The sequence below is a fragment of the Leucoraja erinacea genome, chromosome 31, assembly GCF_028641065.1.
Source record: "Leucoraja erinacea ecotype New England chromosome 31, Leri_hhj_1, whole genome shotgun sequence".
NCBI lineage: Eukaryota > Metazoa > Chordata > Chondrichthyes > Rajiformes > Rajidae > Leucoraja > Leucoraja erinaceus.
Genome location: NC_073407.1, coordinates 22,135,900 through 22,150,540, shown reverse-complemented (window position 1 = coordinate 22,150,540; position 14,641 = coordinate 22,135,900).

Below are 14,641 nucleotides of genomic sequence, written 5' to 3'. Positions count from 1 at the left end.
CCACCACTGGTCATTCTCTCCCCCCCCCCCCCCGTCTCCCATCAGGCAAACAGTTCAAAAGCTTGAAAGCATTTTTTTATCTGCACTTTATAGCTATATTGCTGTAATAATATACTCTGCACTCTGATATTTTTTGCTGTATTATGTGTTGTACTTGTGTATGGCTTGATTGTATACATGTATAGTATGACTTATACAATACCAATACTAAGACAATAGCAGTTGGACTAAAACAGTTAATTGAGGAGCTTGTTCGATTCTCAAACCATTCAAATGGGCTATAGGTGTATCTGTACTCCATTTATCCACCTTTGTTCTGTAATCCTAAATACTCCTGCAAAACACATACATCAGTCTCACTTTTGTAGTTTTAAATTTAAGCCAAGACGTTTTAACATTTCCTTAAACTTCGTGAGAATGGTTCTAATTTCTAGGCTAATGTCTCTTTATTGGTCTGGATGCGAATAATACTTTAAAGTTTATTTAACCAATCAGAAAAACAACAAAATGCAGTTGAAGACATAGTGGGGCACTTTATCAATCTTTCGACCTCTTGCCGTGAGTCAAGAGTGTTTAATTGTTATATGTACCAACGACGGAACAAATAGATTCTTAATTGCAGCAGCAATAAGAACTGTAAACACAATCATTATTGGTGTTGTACAATCAGCTATCAGACTCTTAATTGTACAATGAGCATTATGTGTCCTTGCCCCTTGAAAGCGTCCATCAACATATGTGAGCCAGTCTGACATATGGCAGTCAGTCAGAAGAAGGGTCTCGACCCGAAACGTCACCCATTCCTTCTCCCCAGAGATGCTGCCTGTTCCACTGAGTTGCTCCAGCATTTTGTGTCTATCCTCGGTGTAAACCAGCATCTGCAGTTCCCCCCTACACATCTGTGAGCTTCAGCCCAGATTTCTCCCAAACAGTGGGAGTCGCAAGAGGATGCGAGGGGTATTTCAGAGCAACAAGAATTTTTTTAGTTTGACAGTGGAATTTCCTTCTGGAATTTGATCCCCGACAGGAAAGCAACTTCTCCACATCCCCGATGGTTTTCTATAAACTTAAGGTAACAAAGCAGAAAACTTGAACAAAATATATAGTTAAGGAACATGAGAACCCGGGTAAATGATTCAGTCTGTCAAACCTGTTTGGACATTCAATAAGATCTTGGCTGACTAAAATCTTAATCTATTCTACATGTGCCTATGACTGTATGTAGAAGCAAGGAACTGCAGATGCTGGTAAAAAAAAAATGCAGACTCCAGCACTTTGTATCTTTCTAGGATGCTGTATTAAATATATTAACTGAGCTTGCAACTTTTGATTTTTATGTCTAAAGGGGGTTTAAATAAAGGGAGTACAGAACAGGGCGGCACAGTGGCGCAGCAGTAGAGTTGCTGCCTTACAACGCCAGAGACCTGGGTTTGATCCTGACCTCATAGGCTGTCTTTGCGGAGTTCTCCCTGTGACTGCGTGGGTTTTCTCCGAGTGCTCCGGTTTCCTCCCACATTCCAATGAAGTGCAGGTTAGTAGGTTAATTGGCTCCTGTAAATTGTCCCCAGTGTGTAGGATAGTGTTAGTGTACGGGTGATCGTTGATCAGCGCGGACTCTGTGAGTCAAAGTGCCATTTTCCACGCTGTATCTCTAAAGTAAAGTAAACAGAAAACTGCCGGAACTTTGAAATACACATCATAGTCCTTTAGTTGTATTCGGAAATATTAAGGAATGCCTAGAAAGCCTAGCAATTCAGATAGTCTGGTACAAGGGAAGCTCTAGCAGCATTATGTTAAATGTAACCATCATGATATATCCTTCTGAGGTGGGACTGTTCCCTCTGGAATGTTTTGATTCACTCATTCAATACCAGTAACACTAGCTACCCTGTCCATCTCACCTTCCTGTGAGACCGCAGGAGATGTAATACCTGTTATTTTACATCCTCCTTTCCCATTGTCCAGGGCTAACTTTTCCCCCCTTCTTTTGCCCCTTACAATTATACCTCCGTAAGTAATAGGAGCAGAATTAGGCCACTCGGCCCATCAAATCTACTCCACCATTCAATCAAGGCTGATCTATCTCTCCCTCCTCACCCCATTTTCCTGCCTTCATCTCCACATCTTGGCTGTGTATTTGGACCCCACCAAATCTACAGAGACCTCTGCAGTTCCCCCGATTGTGCTGTTGCAGGTGGATCATCATTTGTAAATATGAGCAACAGGTCAATGAATGAATGAATGAATAAGTTTATTGGCCAAGTATTCACATACAAGGAATTTGCCTTGGTGCTCCGCTCGCAAGTGACAACGACATACAGTGACAGTTATGAATGACACATAAAACATTAATAATAGAACAATGAACTGGGCAGACTGAGCATGAAAGAAATCCATTCAGTCCATTAATTTTTTTATTGCTCATTATTGGAAATGTGCATTGTCATGTGGATGCAACACAGACCTGTACATTTTTCCATTCCAAGAGCTTATTTAATCCCCTTAAGAAATATGCTGTCTAATGTTTTTTTCAAGTTCTTTCTTTAATCTTCCCTCACCATGGCAGAGCAGCAGTAGAGAACATTGACAGCATTGCCAGGCTGACCACTGCAACACCGACCCAGTACATTCACCAGGACAACGGGCCTCAAGGCCAAGATAAGATTTTACATTTTTAAAAACCTTCAAACAAAGGGCACAAGATGGCACCGGAACGTGACGACTCTTTGCATACTACCTCAGTACAAACAGAGCCGTCATGTTACTATACTTACATTACATTCATTACACTGTACAATTTGTTGCATGTACTATTCTTACACTTCATAAGTCAGAGGAGCAGAATGAGGCCGCTTGTCCCCTCGAGTCTGCTCAACCATTCAATCATGGCTGATCTATCTTTCCCTCTCAACGCCATTCTTCTGCCTTCCCCACATAACCATTGACGCACTGACTAATCAAGAATCTGTTAATCTCAACCTTAAAACTACCCAATGACTTGGACTTCACAGCCGTCTGTGGCAATAAATTCCACGTGTTCATCACCCTCTGACTAAAGAAATTCCTCATCTCCTTTCTAAATTTTGCATTATTGTAATTAGTATGATATGCTTAACATTTTACTACATTGTATACAAAACAGATTTTTACTGTAGACAGAAAATGCTGGAGTAACTCCGCGGGCCAGGCAGCATCTCTGGAGAAAACTGATGAGTGACATTTTGGGTCGGAACCGTTCTTCAGAACCCTACGCTCATAACTGCGCTGTCTGGATTAATAGATCAAATCTCCAAAATATAATTCTGTCTGACGAAGGATTCCGACCCAAAACATCACCCATTGTTTTCTCCAGAGATGCCGCCTGACCCGCTGAGTTACTCCAGCACTGTGTCTAATTTGTAAAGTTACAGCCTGGAAACAGGCCCTTCGGCCCACCGAGTCCATGCCAACCAGTGACTAGCACTAACCTACAGGCACCAGGGACAATTTACAATTTTACAGGTCAATTCACCTGCAAACCTGTACATCTTTGGAGTATGGGAGAAAACCGTAGCACCCGGAGAAAACTCACACTGGTTACAGGGAGAATGCACAAACTCCGTAGTAACAAGCACCCATAGTCAGGGTCAAACCCGGGTCTCTTGCGCAGTAAAGCAACAACTCTAATGCTGTGCCACCGTGCTACCTATCTCAGGTATAAACCAGGATCTGCAGTTCAGTTTTTGACTGGTAGCAGACCAGTATTTTGCGTCTATCTTCGGTAAAGTACCAATAAATTATCAATAAATTACGAAGATAGACACAAAAAGCTGGAGAAACTCAGCGGGACAGGCAGCATCTCTCGAGACAAGGAATAGGTGACGTTTCGGCTCGAGACCCTTCTTCAGACCTATCAATAAAGTACCAGTAAAGTTATTGATAGTGTCTCTCATCAAGTAAGTACCATTGGACCCACTATCTGGCCTTGAAACAGCTTTTCCCCCATGAGGGCTCTACCCAACAACCAAAAGTCTGCCATTGTTTTGAAAGGGATTTCATTTTTTCACATGTTTTAAATTTTAATGGAGAGAAGGATCTATTGTATGGGAAACTGTTGGATGATCAGCCAGATCATCATATCGAATGGCGCTGCTGGCTCGAAGGGCAAATGAATGGCCTACTTTCGGGTGCACCTATTTTTTATGTTTCTCATGGGTGCAGCAGCATCCATGGAGCAGAAGGAAATATTATATATCCTGCTGTTCATTCATGACTATGTTTACACATATGTATTCTGCTGCTTCATTATTCTATGAGTTTCATAGCATATTTGTCTGCCTTCGTTTTTGATTATTCTGCTGCTGTTCCTTCTTACATAAATATATTTTTGATCTGCTTCCTTTTAATTATTCTATGTTTAGGTAGATATATATTCTGGTAGAGACAAAAAGCTTCTATGTGTAACTACATATAGCATCTATTCTGCGAAGTTCATTAAGCAACGTTTTGTCCTGATACGTATATAAATATGCTGTTGTTCATTATTCTATGTTTACATATATATATTCTGCTGTTCATTATTCTATGTTTACATATATATATTCTGCTGTTCATTATTCTATGTTTACATATATATATTCTGCTGTTCATTATTCTATGTTTACATATATATATTCTGCTGTTCATTATTCTATGTTTACATATATATATTCTGCTGTTCATTATTCTATGTTTACATATATATATTCTGCTGTTCATTATTCTATGTTTACATATATATATTCTGCTGTTCATTATTCTATGTTTACATATATGTATTCTGCTGTTCATTATTCTATGTTCGCTCTTCTGGGTGAGATGCTAACTGCATTTCGTTGTATCTGTACTGTACACTGCACAATGACAATAAAGATTGAATCTGAATGTGAATTTTTTTCCAGCATCTGCAGTTCCTTCTTAAAGAGTGGGTTCCCCCCTCCCACCCCCCCCCCAACAAACTATCAACCCCCCAATCTCTAACCCCCCCCCCCCCACCACCCCTCAACTTTATAATCCCTCCTCAAGGAAGGCCCCCTATTTCACCCCTCCCCCCCACCTAATATTCTATCTATAATCTCACCCACCTCCCCATAATCCCACCCCACCCCTTTTACAATCCCACCAATTTCAACTCAACTCAGCTGAATGAGCTTGCAGTCCTCCGGCGGCAGGGGGCGCCGGCGCGGGAGGACCAAGGCTGGGGTGTGCTCTTGCGCGGCGGCAGCTCGTTGGCCGGGGCCCGGGAGCGGGGGGTTGGCGCGGCGCATGCGCACTCGGGCCTCCCGCCACCTTCTATGTTTACAGGAGCGGCGGCGGCGGTTCGGCGGCGGCTGGAGCTCCGGGCCCGGGCTGCACCAGGAGCGGCACTAGCGACACCAGCCGGCCCACTGCCCCCTTCCTCCTCCATCCCTCCTTCCCTCCCTCCCTCCATCAACCCCCAGCTGCAGCGAGAGGCGCCGGTTCAGCATTCATGCAGCAGCAACAGCAGCTGCCAGGTAGGAGTGGACGGACCGAGCGTGGCTGTTCATTATTCATGCACCCCCCCCCCCCCCGACAGAGGGGCTCTATATCTAAACCCCCCCCCCACCCTCGGGGCAGTTCATTCCCCCGTGATTTACCACACAATGCATTCGCTTCTCCAGACTGATCCCAAGTGACTGGGTCGTGGGTTCCCCCCCCCCCCCCCCCCCCCCCTTAAAGCAAACTATCACCCCCACCCCCCCCCCCCCAAACAAGACCCCCTTGTTCTCCCCCCCCCCCCCCACCTCACTTTATATTCCCTCCTCCAGGAAGGCCCCCTATTTTCACCCCTTCCCCCCCCACCTAATATTCTATCTATAATCTCACCCACCTCCCCCCCATAATCTCAACCCCCCCCTTTTATAATCCCACCCTTTCAACCCTTCAGCTGAATCCTTGCACCCCACCAGCCCGGCCATAAACCCAAGGCCCCGCGGCGGCAGCTTTAAATCCCCCGGGATGCCGCGGCGCAATCCCACCGGGCCTCCCGCCCTTCATAAAGCGGCCCGGCGGCGGCCTTCAGCTAATCCCGGGCCCACCCCACTAGCGACAATCAGCCGGCCCACCCCCCTTCCTATCCCCCTTCACAATCCAAACCCCCACCCCACCCCTTTCACAATCCCACCCAGGTATCGGACCTTGGGCCGGGGGGCTCAATCCCCCCCCCCCCCCCCCCACCCCCTTTCAGTTCACTCCCCCCCACAGCCTTCATAACATCCCAAGTGACTGGGTCGTGGATTCCCCCCCACAATCCCACCCAACCCCCCCACCTCATAGACCCCCTCCCACCCCCCCCCCCCCTTCATAATCCCACCCCACCGCCTTTAATCCCCCCCCCCCCCACCTAATATTCTATCCCAAATCCCACCCTACTCCCTTCATAATCCCACCCCACCCCCTTCATAATCCCACCCCCTTCACAATCTCACCCCACCCCCCGCCTTCATCCCATAAATCCCAATCCCACCCCACTCCCTTCATAATCTCACCCCACCCCCTTCATAATCCCACACCACCGCCTTTACAATCCCACCCTACTCCCTTCATAATCCCACCCCCCACCCCTTTTATAATCCCACCCCACCCACTTCATAATCCCACCCCACCTTCTTTATAATCCCACCCCACCTTTATAATTTCATCCACCTTCCTTATAATCCCGCCCCACCACCTTAATTCCACCTGCCACTCTAGGAAGCCCCCGCCCCCTATTCCCCCACCTTCCTCACAATCCTGCCTCCACCCTCTTTGTAATCCCACCGCCTCCTATTTCTCCAAACCACATTCCCTATAATCCCACCCCATTCCCCAGGCAGCTTCCCAATTTCTCCATCCCTAAATTCCACATTATCCAGGTCTCCTCCATATCTTCAGTTGCAATGATTGATAACTCTCCTAATGAGTTTCTTCTCCATTATTCTCCCACCCCCACCATACCCCTGAATCCTCTTTTTCATCCCGTTTTGTTTTCCTACAATTTACCAACAGGTTTCAATTTCATCGAGGCTCATTTTTCTCACGGTCGTTGGTCTACATTTGGGGTCACTAAGTAGTTTGTGGATCTGAATTCCATATCTGATCTGGAGAGAGTAATGCAGGTGGTAGAGCCATCGCCTCACATTGCACAGTCCCGGGTCTGATCCCACCCTCGGGTGCTGTCTATATGGAGTTTGCATATTCTCCATGTAACTCGTGGGTTTCCTCCGAGTGCCTTGATTTCCTTCCAAATCTCAGAGAGATGAGGGTTTGTAGATTAATTGGCTGTTGTAAATTGACCCTGGTGTAGGCAGTGGATGAGAAAGTGGGTAACATAGAGCTATTGTGAACAGGTGATTGATCAATGGTTAGTGGGGCCTGTTTCATAGAACCATAGAAAATAGGTGCAGAAGGAGGCCAGTCGTCCCTTCGAGCCAGCACCGCCATTCATTGCGATCATGGCTGATCGTCCCCAATCAATAACCCGTGCCTGCCTTCTCCCCATATCCCTTGACTACACTGGCCCCTAGAGCTCCATCTAACTCTCTTCAATCCATCTAGTGATTTGGCCTCCACTGCCCTCTGTGGCAGGGAATTCCACAAATTCACAACTCTCTGGGTGAAAACGTTTTTTTTCTCATGTCTTAAATGACCTCCCCTTTGTTCTAAGACTGTGGCCCCTGGTTCTGGACTCGCCCAACATTGGGAACATTTTTCCTGCATCTAGCTTATCCAGTCCTTTTATAATTTTATATGTTTCTATAAGATCCCCCCTCATTCTTCTAAACTCCAGTGAATACAAGGCTAGTCTTTTCAATCTTTCCTCATATGACAGTCCCGCCATCCCAGGGATCAATCTCGTGAACCTACGCTGCACTGCCTCAATCACAAGGATGTCCTTCCTCAAATTAGGAGACCAAAACTGTACACAATACGCCAGATGTGGTCTTACCAGAGCCCTATACAACTGCAGAAGAACCTCTCTACTCCTATACTGAAATCCTCTTGTTATGAAGGCCAACATTACATTAGCTGTCTTCACTGCCTGCTGTACCTGCACGCCAATTTTCGGTGACTGGTGTACAAGGACACCCAGGTCTCGCTGTACCTCCTCCTTACCTAACCTAACCCCTTTGTTTTTGCCATCAAAGTGGATAACCTGACATTTATCTATATTATACTACATCTGCCATGCATCTGCCCACTCACTCACTCACTCAACCTGTCCAGGTCACCCTGCAACCTCCTAACATCCTCTTCACAGTTCACGCTGCCACCCAGCTTTGTGTCATCTGCAAACTTGCTAGTGTTGCTCCTAATTCCCTCTTCCAAATCATTAATATATATGGTAAACAGTTGCGGCCCCAACACCGAGCCTTGCGGCACTCCACTCGCCACTGCCTGCCATTCTGAAAAGGACAGTTCCATGTTGTATCTCTAAACTAAATTAAATTAGCCCTTGGATTTACAAATAGGAGTGGTATGTTAGAAAGAGCATGTGAAGGTTCAATTCACTGCGTAGTGAGTCTTTGTTTTGCAGAGGTAGTGTCAGACTGTACCACAGCATCCCACTGGAGCTCAGCTACTTTCACACAATGAATGCTGAGGCAGTAGAAGGCCTGTGGAATTGTAGCCAGGTGTCAGTCACTATCCCAGATGGGTGAAAGTAGGGTGTAATGTGATATTTTGGAAATGTTACCACTAAGTGAGAGGCAGCAGAAATGCCAATTGGGCGGCACGGTGACGCTTGAATAGTTGCTGCCTTACAGCACCAGACCCCTGGATTTGATCCTGACTACGGGTACTGTCTGTACGGAGTTTGTACGTTCTCTCCATGACCTGCGCGAGTTTTCTCCAGGATCCCCAGTTTCCTCCCACACTCCAAAGACATATAGGTGTGTAGGTGAATTGTCCCTAGTGTGCGTCGGATAGTGTTAGTATGCGGGGATCACTGATCGGTGGGGAGTCGATGGGCCAAAGGGGTGGCAGTGGTGCCACTGGATAGTCACCACAAATCTGTTATTTGTTTCAGAACAGCAGTACCATGACCTGAACTTTGCAAGAATCATCCCCCATTTGTTTGATGGAATGATAGAGTGTTATTTTGCTTCTTTAATCTCCCCATTTTATTCCACAACAATTTCCACTACTTTGCTCATTGCCGTCTTCATCACCAGTACCACTTGTAAGCACTTTATTAAATATGAAATTCAAAGGTTGTAACACAAAATAAAGGATCATTGGATTTGGGCAATATATGAAAAGAATCTTGGATGAAGGATAGAAGCCATTTGAATTAAGGACCATTTTTGTGTTGACGGGCTACAATTGGTAGGTTATCACAGGCATGAGTACATGGCACTCAGCTATTTGTAATATATTTTTGAAAGAGACATTGGTTTGCATTAACAGCTAAGTGAGCTGCAGTGAATCTGTGAAGGGATGGAGATTTGTGAAAGTGCAAGGAGATGGCGGATCAAGTATAACGTGGAGCATGCAAAGGTATATACCTTGGTGACAAAAATAGAAAGAGAACATGTTTTAAATGATGAAACATAGAAAATCAGTGCAGGAGGAAGCCATTCGGCCCTTCGAGCCAGCACCGCCATTCACTGTGATCATGGCTGATCGTCCCCTATCAATAACCCGTGCCTGCCTTCTCCCCATATCCCTTGACTCCACTAGCCCCTAAAGCTCTATTTAACTCTCTCTTAAATCCATCCAGTGATTTGGCCTCCACTGCCCTCCGTGGCAGGGAATTCCATAAATTCACAACTCTCTGTGTGAAAACGTCTTTTCTCACCTCAGTCTTTGACCTCCCCTTCATTCTAAGACTGTGGCCCCTGGTTCTGGACTTTGGGAACATTGGGAACATTTTTCCTGCATCTAGCTTGTCCTGTCCTTTTATAATTTTGTATGTTTCTATAAGTTATCCCCTCATCCTTCTAAACTCCAGTGAATACAAGCCTAGTCTTTTCAATCTTTCATCATATTACAGTCCCGCCATCCCAGGGATCAATCTCGTGAACCTACGCTGCACTGCCTCAATCACAAGGATGTCTTTCCTCAAATTAGGAGACCAAAACTGTACACAATACTCCAGAAAGTAGTAAACAAATGGGATTGGTTGTGAACTGTGGAATTGTACACGAGCATTGGGAACGGCCATGCATGATGGAGTGAATGAATTAGAATGACTTGCTGCAACTATACAGGATCATGCTGAGACTGCAACACAGAACTGCTGCTTTTCCATTGTAGTCTCCATCCATGAAGGAGGACAAGGAGATGGTCCAATTTAGATTGATTGCTGGGATGGACAGTGTATTCCTTGAGGAGAAACTGAGTAAAATTAATCCTTACCAACCTGAAAATGAGAGCAGATCCCACAAGCTTACAGGGTTGTGAGTGAGGTGTGACAAGGTTGATGCAGCGAGGCCGTTTCATCGGGCTGTGGATTGTGGAATCGGGAGCATTGTCTTAAGGGCAGTCACAAAATGCTGGAGTAACTCAGCAGGACAGGCAGCATCTCTGGAGAGAAGGAGTGGGTGACGTTTTGGCTTGGCACCTTTCTTCAGACGAGATGGGTTTCAACCTGAAATGTCACCCATTCCTTCTCTCCAGAGATGCTGCCTATCCTGCTGAGTTACTTCACCATTTTGTGTCTATCTTCGGTGTGAACCAGTATCTGCGGTTCCACGTGCAGCATTGTCTGAGGATAACGTGTTGGCTCATGAGATGAGAATTTCTTCATTGTAAGTTTGCAAACCATGGAGTTTTCCATCCAAGGGGCTGAGGATACGAAGTAATTAAATATAATTTACTACTGAGACTGACAAAGAAAGATTGAGAAGCATGGGGTTTGGGTAGATAAGTGTATGATGTGTAGAAATGGTGTGATCTTATGAAATGATAACACGGCACAGTGGGGCGTCGTGACCTGTCCTGGCTTCAGTTAGTTATACAGCTGTAAAGGTAGAACTTGTGCAGTGTGGAAGGAGGCCATTCTGTTCAGCTCTTCCCTTTATCCCAACCTGGCTAAGTATATCTCCTGAAAGTATTCAGTAATTTTAAGTGTTTAAGAAGGAACTGCAGATGCTGGAAAATCGAAGGTAGACAAAGGTGCTGGAGAAACTCAGCGGGTGCAGCAGCATCTAAGGAGCAAAGGAAATAGGCAACGTTTCGGGCCGAAACGTTGCCTATTTCCTTCGCTCCTTAGATGGTGCTGCACCCGCTGAGTTTCTCCAGCACCTTTGTCTACCAGTAATTTTAAGTGTTTATTGTGACTGCTCCCACTTCCTGCTCAGATATTCTGTCCAAAAAAGAATGTGTATAAAGTCAAATATTTTATAAACTTGACTTTATTTTTGTGATGAAGCTGAATTTGCTTGGGATTGACTCGGTGAACACTGATCATAGTTTTTCTTTATCAAGGTGAATCGCATAAGATTATTAAATATCTCTGAGATTTATTTTAAACTTCTAATCACTTCAGTTTTTGATAAAGTGAAAGTTCCTTACCTCTGGGATTCTGAGCGGATTTTTTCCGGATTTTGTTTTTTGTTTACTCCTTTAATGGACGGCCCAAAACTAAACACCAGATCCTATCTCGGGTGAGAAACATTTACATACGTAGGTACACAAAAATGCTGGAGAAACTCAGCGGGTGCAGCAGCATCTATGAAGCGAAGGAAATAGGCGACGTTTCGGGCCGAAACCCTTCTTCAGACTGAAGAAGGGTTTCGGCCCGAAACGTTGCCTATTTCCTTCGCTCCATAGATGCTGCTGCACCCACTGAGTTTCTCCAGCATTTTTGTGTACCTTCGATCTTCCAGCATCTGCAGTTCCTTCTTGAACATTTACATACGTACATAGGTTTAACACTCCTCCGTTAAAACATCTCCCTTTTTAATAAAACCTTTCATGTGATCTAATTATAGGTTTATTTACTGTCTTCCAATAAATTGTTGTGCATATTAGCCCTTCTGCCTAATGTCTTTCTGTTGAAGTTTTATCAGCGTGCACTTCCTATCTCATTCATCCTTCCAAACTGTCACCTTGCAACTCTCCCTAATTAACTTTATTGGATATTTAATTATCAACTTCTCACCTTGAAGTAAAATTGAAAGTCTTGACTAGGCAGTCATAGATCTGAAGTGCAAACATCCATTTTCTTTGTCCATAGATATTCCTATTTTTTTTGTTTTAGAACTGTTTCCTTTTATTGCAAGCCTTCAGCATCTGCAGGATATTTTGTTATTTTATGCCCCTACCCCTCCCCCCCTCCCTTCATCCTCAAAAACACATGCAGTTCTTTGCATGGCTTCCCAGTTTCCCAATTATGTTATTAATAAGCCTTTCACTGGTTGGCCTGTTGACCTAAAGACGGCTCAATTTTGTGCTTAAAAAGATAAATTATTTCTTCAGTTTATTACTCACACTCATTTTATTTTACCGTCATCCCATCTGAGTTATAAATTCTTAAAAACATTTGGAAAAATCAGAATCGTATTTTCTTCATAAATCTGATCTGTTGAGCCTAACTTCTGTGGTCAGAAAGTTACAAAAGAATGTTCTGAGGGATCAAATATGCATGCATGTAGATGGACAAGCAGATTAAGTATAGTTAGTTTACCTACCTTTCTTAAAGGGTAGTTAAAGGTTTTGTATGTCGGAGATAGTGTTTTACGAATCTGGTTGAGTTTTTTGAAGATGTGACAAAAAAAGTTGATGGGGCCAGATGTGTATGGATTTCAGGTGGGTGGGACGAGTGTAGATGGGGCTTGTTGGTTGGCGTGGGCATGTTGGGCCGAAGAGCCTGTTTCCACACCATGAGAATCTAAGCCTCTCTGTTATTCTCTGAAATACCTTGTATTTTTCTGAAATGGTACTAGAACCTTTCCTGCTAATGATAAATTGAGAAGCGAGTGTCCTTTATTTGCATAGAGGTGTCACAACATCCATAGCCAACAATGTTGAATGATTTTTTTCACTTTGAATTTCAATTCATTTTATTAGGTTCAGGTTAATTTGATTATCCTTTCTAACTGTATAGACATGTTTCATCCTGAACAAAGATACCGACCCAAAACATAACCTAGCTATGTTCTCCAGGGCTGCTGACTGATCTGCTTAGTTACTCCAGCAATTTCTGTGTCCTTCATACACAGGTCTGATACCAAAGAATACCCTCTCATTGCATTGTGCTTCCTCCTCAGATTGCTCAACTGGTCATAGGTCAAGCTCTGACACATTATAGTATAGTGACAGTACATAAAGGGGAGGGAAATCTTGCTTGAATGAATGAAAGGATCATATTGGCGGCAGGTGAACCGGAACCCAAAGAGGCAATTATTTATGAACAATGGTGACCAACAGAGATTACCCGTGTACAGGTTACACACCACCATTGACCTATGGTGTAATTGGTATAAAAGCTAAGCAAAATGCCTGTGTACTTTGCAATGAATATTCTCCAGTTCATCAGCAATAAAAAGCTGTAATTTTGCTGATTGCAGAGACATCGCGTGTGAAATATGCCCACACATTTCTTTCACCTGGGTGTGATATTAAAACAGTCAGTGCTCAATCCCACTCCACGATTCCCTCCTACCATCATCCTGCAACAGAGTGTCTTCAATAACAGCATCAGGAAATAGGAGTAGGCCACTCGGCCCCTCAAACCAGTCCTGCCTTTCAATATGTAGAAAGGACAAAGTGCAGATGCTGGTTAATGCACAAAAGGACACAAAGTGGTGAAGTAACTCAGCAGGTCAGGCAGCATTTCAGTATGGTCAGGGCTGATCTGGCCCAGGCCTCCTCTCCTCTTCTGTGCCAGTTCCCATGGCCCTCTATTCTCTGGTCTTACTCAAATGTATTTACTTCGTTAAATACCTCCAGTGAGCTCGTCTCCACAACCTAACAAGTTAGAGAATTCTAGATTTACTACCCACTAAAAAAGTCCTGTGCACTTTAGTTTTAAATGGCTGTCTCCTAAGCTTATAACTGTATCCCTTCATTTGAGATTCTACCACGAATGGGAACTTAACAACATCTACAATGTCCTTTTCTCCCATCCCTCCCTGCCCCCTATGGATCTTGTATGTACCAATTAGATCACCCCTTACTCTGCTGTCATTCAAAGAATATAGATCTAATTTATTGAACCACTCTTGGTAGGACAACTCTTCATTATAGTCTGGTGAATTATTTTGGACTGCCTACTATGCCGGTATACCCTTTCTTAAATTGCATTAAACGTGCACACAAGTAGCCCAGGCAGTACCCTTGAACAATATTTCTCTCTTTCTAAACTCCCAACTGTCTTGCAATAAAGGCCAAGATGTGCAATTTGCCTTGCTAACCATTTGCTGCACTTGCCTGCTAAAATTTTACAATTTGTGCCCAACACACAGATCTGTACCTCACTCATCTGCAATCCCCGTCTATGTAAATTATGTCTTTGGATTCTTACCGAAGTGCATAACCTCACAATTTCCCACATTAAATAAATTTGCCAAGCTTTTGCCCATGCTCTCAAATTATCTCTCATCAACTGCAGTCTACCAACATCCGCCTACCTATGTTTGTGTCATTGGTGACCATCAGTGATAATGTGATGCTCGCT